Source organism: Peromyscus californicus, unplaced genomic scaffold (assembly GCF_007827085.1).
Source record: "Peromyscus californicus insignis strain IS unplaced genomic scaffold, ASM782708v3 Scaffold_16__1_contigs__length_79575227, whole genome shotgun sequence".
Lineage (NCBI taxonomy): Eukaryota > Metazoa > Chordata > Mammalia > Rodentia > Cricetidae > Peromyscus > Peromyscus californicus.
In genome coordinates this window covers 14605401-14618422 of record NW_026294458.1, presented here as the reverse complement: position 1 = coordinate 14618422, position 13022 = coordinate 14605401, and the positions used below count along the sequence as shown (strand labels likewise).

The 13022-nt window shown below is 43.6% G+C and overlaps 1 protein-coding gene across 3 annotated transcripts in view; it reads left to right on the top strand.

Annotated features, from left to right (window-relative positions):
- Positions 1 to 1028: 1028 nt before the first annotated feature.
- Positions 1029 to 13022, top strand: part of Pak2 (p21 (RAC1) activated kinase 2) — a 63452-nt gene continuing 51458 nt past the window's right edge. For 2 of the 3 annotated variants that reach the window (XM_052740477.1, XM_052740478.1), the window contains exon 1: positions 1029 to 1288. The gene's annotated coding sequence lies outside the window, so the exon portion shown is untranslated. Of the gene's footprint in view, positions 1289 to 1726; positions 1749 to 13022 lie in introns of those variants that run through there. The other variant, XM_052740481.1, reaches the window with a different exon arrangement.

Here is a 13022-nt window from a genome sequence, read left to right as displayed (position 1 = left end):
TCCTGTCTGCTGTGAAGTTTGTTTGGCTTGGTTTTGTTTGTTTTTTGAGATGGGGTCTTGGTTTGTAGTCAGCCCCAAACTCAATTCCTCATCTAACCTCAGCCCCCCAAGTGCTGGAATTGCAGGTTTTCTCCATCATATCTGTTGTACTCCAGTGCACCATAATATACCCATCTTGCACCAAACTGCAGCTACACAGATCTTCTTATATTTTTGTTTGTGAGCCTAACTTTCAATGGCTGAGTCATCTCTCCATCTCTACATGGAGCTGAGGCCAGAACCCAGGGCCTTGCGCTTGCTAGACAAACGCTCTACCACTGAGCTCAATCCCCAACCCTCTGTGGGTCTTCTTAACTGACCTTGGCATTCCTTTTCCTTCCTGCCTGTAATCCTTTCCTCTATGTGTTTCTGGCTCTCTCTTTCTGTTTTCACTTTAAATATCACCTTCTCTGTCAAGTAATCTCCCTCAGTTTTTTCCTTGTAACATATCAATGCTTTGATTATTGTTTTCATTATTTATAAACTTTACAAAGACTAGGGAAAGCGTGTCCATCCTTGAATCCCTGGTACCTAAAGGTGTCTTTTATAGGCATTAGACACTGACATAATTGTAGAATAAGAATATATAGATTAACTCCTCCGTTGATAAAATATAGAGGTATTTGTTTGCAAATAGGGAAGACCTTATTTAGCAGCATAATCTGGTTTACTTTGTAGGTTAAAAAAAGTTAAATAATGAATGGATAAATTCTCAGAAACAAAGATCCTGTATACACAAACATGTATGGATCAGATGTTCTCCGTCAGCATCTTCAGTAGGTAAAACGTTACTGCAGACAATGCAGAATGCTGAATTAAATGAGGGACAAGCTTTCTCTAATCCCAAAACTACCTCCCGCCCGCCCCGCTCCAGCAAATGACTGGACTACGTTTCCCAGCAGCCCTGTGTGGGCCCGCCCCTCGGGAGTGACGCCACGGGTGGGGCGGGTCCGTGCTCAGGCCCCGCCCCTCGCCCTGCCACCGCCCTCCCCCAGGGTTGTGGCCACGCGCAGCAGCAGCGGTTGTTCCGCTTCCCCTCCGGCCCGGGCCGTCGCCATTGCCGAAGGCTCCTGCCCTCCCCTCCCTGGCCCGCGGGGCTCCGCGCCTCACGGCCTCGGTAGCGACGGCCGCGCCCCGAGCCGCTCCCCTCTGCCCTGCCCTCCTGCCTCTCTGCTGCCCAGCGCAGCGCTCGCCCGCGTCGGCCCGGCAGCCCGCCCCGGGACGGGCGGAGACCTTCCTTCCCTCTCTGGTAAGTGCGGACGCTCTCGCCCGGGCCCGGCCGCCGCCCTCCTCCCGCCTCCGCGGCCTGGGCCCAGCGGGCCGGGACGCAGGCACCTGCGAGCGGGCCTCCGGCTCCGGGCGGTGGCTCATTGTCTGCGCCCGGGCTCTCCTCGGCTTCGGCCGAGAGGAGGCTTGCCGGGCTGCGGGGACCCCTCTCTGCCCGGCCCCAGCCCCGCCGCCCTCGCCCCTCTCTGCCGCGGCGCTGCACCGGACAGCTCGGGTTTGTTCCTGGATGGTCCCTCCTTTACCAGCTGCGTTCGCTGCAGCCTTGTGGCTCCAGAATCCTGTCGCGAGCCCCTTAGGTTCCGTCTGTAAGCTCTTCCTCATTCTCCACATCAGGAGAAAGTTTTGCCGGGCTCCGGGACCCTCCGCTTAAGAAGAGAACTTAAGGATCTTCTCACAGTTTTTGCTTGATCTTCAGCCAGGAGGTGACTATTTGCTTCTTAAGGTTAACTTGCGTTGAGGTTGGCTTTTCACCATGTTTGGCTGTCTGAAACACGCGCGCCCTCCTTACTCACAAAAACGTTGCCGCAAATAACTTAGTGGACTCAACCTTTTGATTAGTTCTTCAGAGATCAAGTCATCCAAGACAGAAGTGTGTGAAATAATGGCTGTTGTGGCTTGATGGGAGGTTCTCCCTTATCCTTTATCTTAATTTAATAGGAATAGGTAGAGTGGGAGAGATTTGTTTCCTCTTTGATTAAAAAACAAAAAACAAAAAAAAAAAAACAGCTCCCATTGATAGCAGCCAGGTTCTTCTTTACAAGTGACCTGCCGATTTTCTGTCTTTTCATTTCTAACCATTTAAAGTCAACCAAACCGGTTAGGCCCAAAATTAGACGAACTGTGTTTTGGATGAAGGTTGTGCACGTCACGTTTTTCCCCTGCTGTTTGACTCTTCCGCTCATATAAGTAGGCAGGATATTGAAATAAATACACAAGAATTTGCTCTGGGGATTTTTTTTTTTTTTGGTAGAGTTATCCAAAAGAATAGTACGAATAAAATTAGGTTGGGATGAAGGCAGTGAATAGTAATTTTTAAAGCAGGTTAGGGCATGTCAACTCTGCCAGAAGCTCAGTGGCATTTGTAGAACATTCTTGCCCATCTGTACCCCAGCTCTTCAGTCGGTGTGTGTGTGTGTGTGTGTGTGTGTGTGTGTGTGTGTAAAAGGGAAGGCCCTTTTCATGTGCTTTTACATGTATCCTCTGCCTTTTTTCTAGACAGGGCTGCCTCATTCCTGCTCAGGCTGGCCTGACACTTCCTAGGAGGCTCAGCCTTAGGTGCTAGGCTCACACGTGTGAGCTAACCTATTTGGCAGCCTCTGCTTTTAAACCGTTCTAGAGATTAATTAGCCAGGAACATTATTGTACATTTACATCATGGAAACTGAATTTCATGTTGCTTAGATAGCTAGGTAGGTAGGTAGATAATCATTTTAAAGTAACTTTTGGATTTCGGTAAAAGAGGTTGACCTAAATTCAAAATGTTTTGTTGTTTTCACTAAATAGTCTATCATTACCTTTCCCTCTACTAGGCTGTGGGGAAAAACATGGCTCAGTACCGGGTACTGTCATCCATTGGTACTGTCAGTTGTTCTTACGTTAATGAGATGTCTTGGCATGAGGGGTTTAGATGTAGAAGTGTCGGGGAATGAAAAAGTGCCTTGAGGTCAGCTGCTGTTTTTTTCTCTTTTTTAACCCCTTGTACTGGATTGAACCAAAGCCCTCCCTATGATGCTAGGTCAGCACTCGATCACTGAGCTGCAACCCCAGCCCTCTTTAACCTTTGAGACAGTCTTGAACTCTGTGTGTTCTCCTGTCTCAGCCTCCCTAGATTCTGGGTTACAGACCTGCACCAACAGAAGGGCTCACTTCTTTCCAAAAGCAGGTGTCTGTTTATTTTTCTTTGGAGATCGGCTCTTTCCGTGTTACCCAGGCTTGTTGCAAACTCTTGGACTCAAACGTTTGTCTTGCATCAGGCTTCTAGTAACTGAGATTACAGGTGTGCACCATTGTGGTTGGCAAGCAGACATTAAAAAAAAAAAGTATTCTTGGATATTTCACTTCTCTTGGGGTCATGATTCTAAGTTTACCATCAGAGAAAAAGAGATTAATTCTTCTGGACCTTGTGTTATATGATACCAACGCTGCAAACCTAAATTTATGAAGTATAGTTTTTAGTTGATGTATGTCTGCTAAAGGAGTGGGGCTTCTCATATTTCTTTGATCTTTATCATAGGCAGGTTTCCAAGTAGACATGATGAGGGGTAGTTTATATTTCAGTTCAATTACATGTTTTAAATGAGGGAACTTAGAACTTGTTCTGGTTAGTTAAGAATAAACTTTGAATTATACTTTCACAGAACTCAAGAGCTTGTATAGGTAGCAAGTAGGTATGGTTGAATCCTTACTATCATTATCATTATTGATTATTACAGTAATAATGTTCAGTATGCATTTCTTTTGGCTTTCTGAGATTTCTGGTTTTGGTTTAAATTGGACTGTGGTTCAAGTCTTGAGACTAGATCAGGTTCACCCGCCACTCACCCGTCACACACCCACCACTCAAGTGCTTCTAGTTACAGTATTAACTGATTCTTGTCTAATGAGAAGGAGGTTGTTACTTGCAAATTGTGCTTCTGAGTTCTTCTTGTATATATATTTTTTAAATATTCATTGATGTTTTGTCTGTATATATGTCTGTGTGAGTGTGTCAGAAGTCCTGGAACTGGAGTTACAGGTGAACTGCCATGTGGGTGGTGGGAATTGAACCTGGGTCTTCTGGACCATCTCTCCAGCCCTCCTTTTTTTGTTTGTTTTATTTTTATTTATTTATTTATTTATTTTTTTTGGTTTTTCGAGACAGGGTTTCTCTGTGCAGCTTTGCGCCTTTCCTGGAACTCACTTGGTAGCCCAGACTGGCCTCGAACTCACAGAGATCCGCCTGGCTTTGCCTCCCAAGTGCTGGGATTAAAGGCGTGCGCCACCACCGCCCGGCCTATTTTTATTTTTTTAAAAGATTTATCTATTTATTATGTATACAGCATGTATGACTGCAGGCCAGAAGAGAACACCAGATCTCATTATAGATGGGTGTGAGCCACCATGTGGGTGCTGGGAATTGAACTCAGGACCTCTGGAAGAGCAATCAGTGCTCTTAACCTCTGAGCCATCTCTCCAGCCCCCTTTATTTGGTTTTTCAAGACAGAATTTCTCTGTGTTACAGCTCTGGCTGTCCTGGAACTCACTCTGTAGACTAGGCTGGCCTCTGCCTCCTGAGTGCTGGGATTAAAGTCGGGGACACCACCACCCGGGGCTCCTTTTATTTTTTAAGAATTATTTTTGATGTGTATATGTGTTTTGCCTGCGTGTGTGTGTGTGTGTGTGTGTGTGTGTGTGTGTGTGTGTGTATGCAGCACATGGACACCAATGAAGGCCATTAGAGAGAGTCAGACCCCTGGAACTGGAATTACAGACAGTTGGGAGCGGCCATGTGGGTGATAATTGAACACCAGTCCTCTGGGAGAGCACTCTGTGCTTTTAACTGCTGAGCCATCTCTCCAGTCCCCCATTGCTGACAGTTTTATTTAATAAGAAGCTCGAAGGAAGCAACTATTCAGAGTGTGTTTTTTAGTTGATTTAAATTATTTTGTTTAGTACTTCTGGGACAGGGTCTCCATATGTAGTGTGGCTGGCCTTGAACTCATGGTGATCGATCCTCTTTCTGAGCCATCCAGGTGCTTGGATTATATGTTGAGCTACCATGACCTGTTTACCTTGATTTTTAAATGGGGCGGAGTGGGGGAGGACCCTTGTGTGTTGATTTCCATATCAATACACACAGTGGTACCTGTCTCCTTAACAGTGAGGAGTTATCTGTGCTCACTGTGGTTTTCTGGATCTGAGTGGGAGAGCTTAACCAGAGTCCCTGTCAGATATTTTTGCACATGTGCATGTTCATGTGCTTTCTCTAAGAGGACTGAATTTTTTTAAATAAATAAACATTAAAATAATAAACATTTTTTATTTTATTTTGTTTTGTGTGTGTTGTGGGGGAGGGACATGAGAAGGTCAGAGGGCACCCTGTGGGAGCTGGCTCTCTCCTTACAGTGGGTTGTATTGAACTTAGACCATCAGTCCTGGCAGCAGGCACCATTTTCCCAACCACGAGGATTTTTTTTTTTTTTTTTTTTTTTTTTGGTTTGGCTTGGTTTGGTTTTTCCAGGAAGGGTTTCTCTGGAACTCACTCTGTAGACCAGGCTGGCCTCAAACTCACAGAGATCCACCTGCCTCTACCTATTGGGATTAAAGGTGTGTGCCATCACTGCCTGGCTTGATTTTAAATGGGCATTTTAAGGTGTTTGTTTCTGTTTTGTGGCAGTGAGGTAATGGGGGAGATGCTCTCAGATGTCTTTCTTTTGCTGTGGTGCTCACACTGGCTTAGAATGCATCAGCCTCTCTTGATGCTGGGTTTCCAGACATATGCTGTTACCACACTTGAGTGCATTGCAAGGGGGTGGTTTGGGATGGGTTCTTAGGTCCTGGGGATTAAACTCTAAGGTAGTTTAAGTTTGGTTGCCTTTACCTATGAGCCGTCTTGCCCACCTCGGTCTACATTTTGATAGCTGGTAAACTGACCTCTAGAAAGCTCTCACCCATGTAAGTTTCCTTATCTGTCCTCCTTTATTGAATGGGTATTCATTTTACCTCTGTTGTAAAATCTTGCCTATTACACTTACCCAAAAAAAATCCATATTTTATTTTGAACTTTTAATAATAATTATTTACATATGTGTATGTATGTATGTATTTGTGTGTGCTTTGAATGAAAATGCCCCCCCATGTTTGAATGCTTTTTTTTTCTCTCTTTATTTCTTTGACTCAGATCTTCAAACAAATATATAGGCAATAAGTATGTGTTCGTTAAGTAAATGTCAATTTCTTATATGTTTTTAATTATTTTAAAATTTAATTTAGTAGACTTTATATAACAATTTTAGGTGCATAGCAAAATAGAGCAGAAAGTATAGAGTTCTCAAAGTTTCCCCACCATCAGTAACTGTGCTTGTAAGTAGGTCTTTGATAAACTTAGGATGGACCAGCAGTGACATGTTAGTACTACCCAGAGTCCAAGCTTATGTTAGAGTTTACTTGTTATATGTTGTATGGGTTTTCACAAACGTATAATAATGTGTTGAAGAAATACACACAATCATTTTATACACAATCAAAATTTTGTGCTGGCCAGATGTGGTGGTTTAGGTCTTTAATCCTGGCACTTGGGAGGCAGAGTTAGGCCTGGTCTACACAGTGAGTTCAAGTGTAGCCAGGGGTACACAGAGTGACCCTTTCTCAAAAATTATAAAACAAACCAAAAAACATTGTCTGTTCTTTCTATTCATTCCTCTTTCCCTGAGCCGGTAGCAGGGAACTGAACTTGGGCTCTCTGAGAAACTACGTAGCCCTACTATTGAGTCGCCACTCTCTTGGTTCTGTCTGCCGTGTGTCCAGATGGTCCTCCTGTCTGTCCCTGCTTCCCGGCCTCCTGAGCGGTGCATGCCACACACACAGTGTCTAGCTTTGGTGGTTCTGGGAATCAAACCCAGGACATCATCAGGTTTGCATGGCAAGTGCTGTTACATACTGAGCTGTCTTCTCAGCCCAGGACTTTCTTTTCCATTTTGTCATTGTGGTATAAAATACACATGAGGATGCTTACCATCTGTAACGGTCTCTAGGTTTACATGCCATGCATTATAGCTCCACGGTCACACCACTATAGCACTCTTCATCTTATGACACTGAAAGTCTGTGCCTGCTAACTAGGCATTCCTTGCTTTATTTCAGTCTCCATGATCTTGACTGCTTATGTAAGTTCATTTTACCTTTGGCTTATTTCACCTAGCCTGATAACGCTCAGTGTTCATCCGTGTTGTAGCATGTGTTAATGTACCCTTCCTTTTATGGTCGAATACTTCATTCTGTTGTATGCACCACATTTTGCTTAACCAAAAGAGCCAAAGACTGAATGGTGCAATATGGATATCAATATATGTACAGCTTTTTCTTCAAAACGTCGTTTTCTCCAGAACTGAAACTGCTGGCTTGTGTAGCGACTACTTTTACTTTTCTGAGGAGCCACTAAATTGTTTCCCATGGTGGCTGTGTCTGTGTCGTTTTACATTTCTACCAACAGCCACTGTCTTCAGTTTCTCCACGTCCTTGCCAGGTCTTCATCTTACGTTTTTTGTTTTGTTTTAACAGCAGCCATCTTACTTGTATGAAGTATCTCGTTGTTGTTTTGATTTACATTTTTATAATTATTAGTGACATTGAACGTCTTGTTGTGTGTTTGTTGTCATTTATATATCTTATGATAATGTCAACTAAGATTTTTGTTTTTGTTTTTGTTTTTGTTTTTCGAGACAGGGTTTCTCCGTGTAGCTTTGCACCTTTCCTGGATCTCACTCTGTAGCCCAGGCTGGCCTCGAACTCACAGTGATCCGACTGCCTCTGCCTCCCGAGTGCTGGGATTAAAGGCGTGCGCCACCGCCGCCCAGCTACAAGTCAGTTTTTCTGAGGACATAACTTTTCTGCTGATGGGGTTAATTTAAGGAGCTGTGTTGTGGCAGTGGTATATTTAGTTGCATGAGAAACTTCAGTACTGTTTTTCTAAATTTTTTTTTAATTTTATTTTTATTTTTTTGGTTTTTCGAAACAGGGTTTCTCTGTGTAGTTTTGGTGCCTGTCCTGGATCTCACTCTGTAGACCAGGCTGGCCTCAAACTCACAGAGATCAACCTGGCTCTGCCTCCCGAGTGCTGGGATTAAAGGTGTGTGCCACCACTCCCTGGCTATTTTGTCAGTTCTTAATAGAGTCGTTCATTTCCTGTTGCTGGGTTATGAGTTCTTTGTATGTATTTCATGTAGTAGTCTTTTATATCAGGAACGTTTTTTGTGAGTGTCTCTCCTGTCTGTAGCTTGGCTTCTCATTCTCCTAACTAATGACTTTGTGTTCTGATGTCAGATTGTTTGGTGACTGAGTTCTGCACTGGTTGATCTTTTTTTTTACAGATTGTGTTATCAGTAAAATAATTGTCGTATTCAGTATTTTTGCACGAAACATTTAATTTTGGCATTTCTGTGATGGGGCACAGGTGCTTCAGAGGACAGACTTCTTGCAGAGATCTCCCCATGCAGTTCAATGGATGGACTCAGGTTGTCAGGCTGGGCAGCAGGGGCCTTACCCATCTCACCAGTCTCCCTGTTTTCTGTTGGAGAAGGAGTCTTATGCAGCCCAAGCTGATCTAGAACTCACTGTAGCTGAGGATGAGCTTGAACTCTGATCCTCCTGCCTAACTCCTTGCACCTCCCTAAGTGCTGGGACAACTGGCGTTACAGGTGTGTGCTGTTCTGCCTGGTTATCTTAGGTTTTGTCTAAAGTCTGTGTCTTTTTGATTAAGCTTTGTCTTCCTTTCCAGTTTGGTTTTGTTCTCTCTTTTCACTTACCTGTCGTCTGGTGTGGTAGCACACAGGCCTGTAATGCCAGCACTTCTGAGGCTGAGGCAAGAGGGTGGGAAGTTGGAACCTGGTTACATACTCATAAGAAATACCTGTGTACAGTTTATTCTTACTTTACTCGAAAATGGGTGTTTAAAAGTTTTATGTTTTATTGTATAGGTGATAATAAATGATTGCTTTCTGATGTTCATTTTACTTAATGATTGCCTTGTACTATGAAGTGACTATCTTAACATTTTTGCTTTCATTTTTTATGATACAAAAATAGCTTATTACAAGGTGTGTGTGTGGTGGCTCATGCTTCTAATTCCAGCACTTGGGAGACTGAGGCAGGAGGATCTCTGTGAGTTTGAGACCATCCAGGCCTATGAGTTCCATATCAACCAGGGCTACATAGTATACCCTATCTAAAAGAAAAAAGTTGCAAAGTAAATGCAACCAAAACATCTAATAATTTACATTGTCACCTGTGCTAACTCCAGACTCCTCTATCCTTCTTTTCCTGTTAGAATTGATGTGTGTGTGTGTGTGTGTGTGTGTGTGTGTGTGTGTGTGTGTGTGTGTGTTTGTTGGGGGGGGTGCTGTTCTGGTTCCCCAGTTCTGGGAGTAAGGAGAAAAGGAGCACCCTCAGTGTGTGAACCATGGTGCCATCTGCCTTACTCTATTTCTGTATACCTTTTCTTTCTTTCTTTTTTATTTGTTTACTTATTTATTTATTTATATTTATTTATTTGGTTTTTCGAGACAGGGCTTCTCTGTGTAGTTTTGGAGTCTGTCCTGGAACTCACTCTGTAGACCAGGCTGGCCTCGAACTCACAGAGATCCACCTGCACCTGCCTCCAGATTAAAGGTGTATACTACCACTGCCCAGCTTTTCTTTCCTCCTCCTCCTCCTCTTATTTTTTTTAAAAATAATTTACTTAATTTTATGTGCATTGATGTGAGGGTGTCAGATCCCCTGGAACTGTAGTTACAGACAGTTGTGAGCTGCCATGTGGGTGCTGGAAATTGAACCTGGATCCTCTGGAAGGGCAGCCAGTGCTCTTAACACTGAGCCATCTCTCCAGTCCCTTCTCTTTCCTTTCTTATTCTGTGTCTAGACCTGTGGCTAGGTGGCTGGCCCTTGGAGTCTTCCTCTCCTCCTTTTCTCGTTCCTTGGTCTCTTTTCTCTCTTTTTCTCCCTCTATTCTCTCTGCCTGGCAACCCCACCTATCCTTTCTCCTGCCTTGCTATTGGCTGTTCAGCTCTTTATTATACCAATCAGATGTTTTAGACAGGCACAGTAACACAGCTTCACAGAGTTAAACAAATGCAACAAAAAGAACGCAGCTCATCTTCACATCCCTGTGTGTATGTGTGTGTCAGAGAGAGAGAGAGAGTACCGTGGACTCGTGTGTGCTTTACATATGTGTGGAGGCTGCAGGCTGACATGGGGTATCTTCTTGGTCCCTCTCTGCCTTACCCATTAAGTCACAGTCACAGCTGAATTCACAGCTAGCCAGTAGTAGTAGCTTGCTCTGTAAACCAGCTTGTTCCTGGGGTCTCCCAGTGTGTCTACCTGCTTACGAGCTGGGATTCCCAACAGGCCAGCAGCTCCACCTGGCATTTGTGTGAGTTCTAGGGATATGGACTCTGGTCCTTACGCTTGCATACCACTTGAACCACTGAGCCATCTCTCCAGCCTTATTCTAGATTTTTAAGACATACTACACTCCAGGTTCGGTAGCACAACCCTGCAGTCTCAGCACTCCCAAGACTGAAGGAGAGATGGGCAGTTCCAGTCTGAAAAGAAAGAGGAAAGGGAAAACATATTGATACTTAGTCAGCTCAGCCTTGACCTTCATCCTTCAGTGAAAAAGTACTTTGTTTTAGACTGTGTGGCATTACTTTGATAGGAAAGAAGCATATTGTCCCAGTTTGCACCTCTTTGCTATTGAGTGAAGCTGTGCTTCTCATGTATTTACTGCCCTTTCTGCCCTCTGCTTTGTGTGTGTGTGTGTGTGTTGTTGTTGTTTCCTTTGCCATTTAGAGTTTGTGACTAGACTTAAGGAAAACTAGATTTCTAGTATTCAGTTCATTGTTTAGTTTTTAGTAATCTGTGTTGCTTGCCTGTTCTCTTTCAGAGCATTTTTTGAGCACAGCACTTCCTTGTTGGTCATGTTTTAGTCTATAAGTGTGGTGCTTAGGGGGAGGCCAAGGAAAAAGAAGGTATCACTGTGGATTACAAAATTTCTTTACACTTGCTGTTCCCTCTGAATACCTGGCAAATTCCTTCTTTAGTTTCAAAAGACGGTGTGACTTCTGGCTAATAGTGCGTAGAATCAGGAGCCTTTTTCCCACCACGTCTCACTGGCCCCTGGTAGCCTTGCATTGTTGCAGCAGGATGCTATTTTCCCATGGACTGGCGTCAAAACCAGGACTAAATCTTTGCCTTCTAGGATCTGGCAAATGTTGTACACTAACTAAATATTTTAGTGTTTTGTTCTGTATTTGTTTATTTATTTTGGTTTTTTTGACACAGGGTTTTTCTTTGTAGCTCTGGCTGTCCTGGAACTCAGAGATCCACCAGCCTATGCCACCACCCAGCTGTTTTGTTTGTTTTTAAAACACAGTCTCACCATGTACCTCTGTCTATTCTGGAACTCTTTTAGACTAGGAACTGGCCTTGAACTCTCTAAGATCCACCTGCCTCTGTGCTAGTATTAAAGACATAAGCCACTATGACCAGCTTAAGTAAATACTTGAATGAATGAATGAATGAATGAATGAATGAATGAATGGAGAATCAATAGGAATCTTTATTCTCCAGTAGTGTCATTTCACTTCTAGTGCAAAAATATAAAAAATAGGTTATTTCTGGAAAGTAGGATAATGAGTATTCTTTATTTCAGACTCTATCCTGGGTTGAGAAGGGTTATTTTTGGACCGGTTATTAAGATATTTTAAAATAGGCTTAAGAGACAATTAAGGGAGGGGTCCTCAGGAAGACTTGCCTCAGGACATGTGTGTGGTCTCTAAGAGCATTGTAGGGTTGGGGATTTTGTAATGACTGGCCATATACTGCTTTTATTTTGAGAATAAAACACTACTAAAACTAACCCCTCACAAATTTGTAGTGGTTTCCTGTTGCCCAGGAACTGCAGGTGTAGCTGTATTTCCTACCACCTGCGGTGTGCCCTCCGACCTTACTGTCTAGGGAGTTAGCTCACTCCTGTTCCTCTTGCCCAAATCCACCTTCTGCTGAGTGCTGCTTGGATGAGTAAGTTCAGAGCATCTAAGGGCCTGGCTTTGTCTTGAACATGAAGTGGTGAAAGTGTGAGGCTCCTGGACCTGTTTGATTAATTATTAGGATCAAGAGAAATGAAAAGTTTTATTGTCTTGGTTTTCTAAAACATGACCTTAAAGAATAGTAATATATCTTCTAATATCAGGATCTTTATCATCCTAAAGACCAAAAAAGCCCATTATTCAACTCTAATACCATTGAACAGAAAAATCCTTTCATCCATATTCACTGCACAGCTAATTAAATTTTTTTAGTATTTTTTTGTGTATGTATGTATGCATGCTTGAGGGTACACATGCCAAGGTGCTCATAAATGTCAGTGGGAGTCAGTGCTGTCCTACAATGTGCGTCTTGGAAGTTGAACTCAGGTTGTCAGACTTGATAAATAGGTGCTTTCACCAGCTTGAGCCATCCGGCCAGCCCAGCAGATACTGTCCATTACTACTGTGGGCCAGGAACAGTGTTCAGTCTGAGTGAAGAATCCTGGTAAGCAGAGGACTCACTGGATCGCTGCTTGAGGGCTATATAAGTGGATAGGGAAGAAACATTCATTCACTGTAGTGAGTATTATGTTAGAGGAAAATTAATGCCATGGGCATAGTGACAGGCCAATCTTAGAGAGGTGCTTACCGGATAGCACCGAGATAGAGAAAATAGGTGATCCTGGTTTGCCCTGAGCACTGAAAAGTCCTACGACCCAGGAACCCCCTTGGTTCTGGGGAGAGGGAATGGTTAGTCACCAAGCAGAAAGCCTTTTTGGGGAGGTCATGGGTAATTGAGGTGGCTGGTAGAAAAACTAAAGTGGATATACAAAAAAGCTCAAAGAGAGCAACTGAAATGATGTGCGTCTGGATAAAGTGGCCTGGTCCTGAAGGTATCATTGGGCTTTATCCCAA